This window comes from Phytophthora infestans, genomic scaffold (genome assembly GCF_000142945.1).
Source record: "Phytophthora infestans T30-4 supercont1.22 genomic scaffold, whole genome shotgun sequence".
Classification (NCBI taxonomy): Eukaryota; Oomycota; class Peronosporomycetes; order Peronosporales; family Peronosporaceae; genus Phytophthora; species Phytophthora infestans.
The window spans coordinates 687,740-689,038 of NW_003303737.1; positions in this window are offsets into that span (position 1 = coordinate 687,740).

Sequence of the window (1,299 nt, forward strand, 5' to 3'; positions counted from 1 at the left end):
CTGCGTTCGTAGCCGAACGGAAAGTGGCGTCTGGTTCACGCTTATACAAGCTGACAACGCAACGGTGCCGGCCAAACAACCGATCCCACGAAAGGATGTGTTGTTGAACAACATGGCCGGGAGCGTACTGTACAGTGCGCTGGATTTGGTAGACGGATACTACCAAATCCTGATGCGAGAGAGTGACATCCCGCTCACCGCGGTAAGCACTCCAAGCGGCATGCTTTGGGAGTGGCTCGTCATGCCGCAGGGCTTGTCTAACGCCCCGGCGACGTTCAATCGCCTGGTGACGCAATTGTTCCGCCCTTTGCGTACCTTCGTACAGACGTACTTCGACGACATTTTCGTCCATAGCCGTGCCGAGGGAGGCAAGACGGCCATGGAGGTGCATCTAGGACACCTCCGTCGAGTGTTGGACGTGATGCGAGCGAACAAGCTCTACGCCAACATCGACAAGTGCGTTTTCGCGTCACCAGAGATCAAAGTTCTCGGTTGCTTCGTAAGCAACGTGGGCGTTCGGGCTGACCCAGACAAGGTCAAGGCCATAGCAGCATGGCCGACGCCCCGATCCCAGAAGGATCTTCGAAAGTGGTTGGGTTTGGCCAACTACCTTCACAAGTACAGCGCTGGGTACGCGGGCTTCGCTAAGCCCTTGTCGAGCCTCCTTCAGAAGGACGTCGACTGGCGCTGGGAGCAAGAGCACCAGGATGCTTTTGACAGCATCAAGGCCAGTCTCCAAGAGGCCCCTGTCCTGGCTCTGCCGGACGAGACGAAGCCGTTTAGCGTCGTCTGCGATGCCTCCGATTACGCCATCGGGTGTGCATTGCTGCAGGACGACACGGCTGGACAGGAACGAGTCATCTCATTCCAGTCCAGGCAGCTCAAAGCCGCCGAGCGGAACTACCCTGTCCATGACAAGGAGCTCCTGGCAATGAAATATGCCCTTGTGAAGTTCCGTGTTCACCTTCTGGGCTCTACGCCCTTTGTGATCTACACAGACCACGCGTCCTTGAGGACGGCGACTAACTCGCCTCACCTCTCCCAACGGATGGCGAGGTGGCTGTCCTTCTTCGCGGAATATAACTTCCGCGTCGAGTACAAGCCGGGCAAGCTCAACGTGCTTGCGGACGCCCTCTCTAGGCGTCCCGACTATGAGCTGGCCCACATCACGCGGGTGACAACGGATCTATATGATCGGATACGCATGGCGTATCGGGACGATGAGGCTGTCGCGCCTATCGTCAAGTTCCTTAAGGCCGGAACGAGCGCGAAGTCCGACTGGCTCTCGTCGCGACAGCG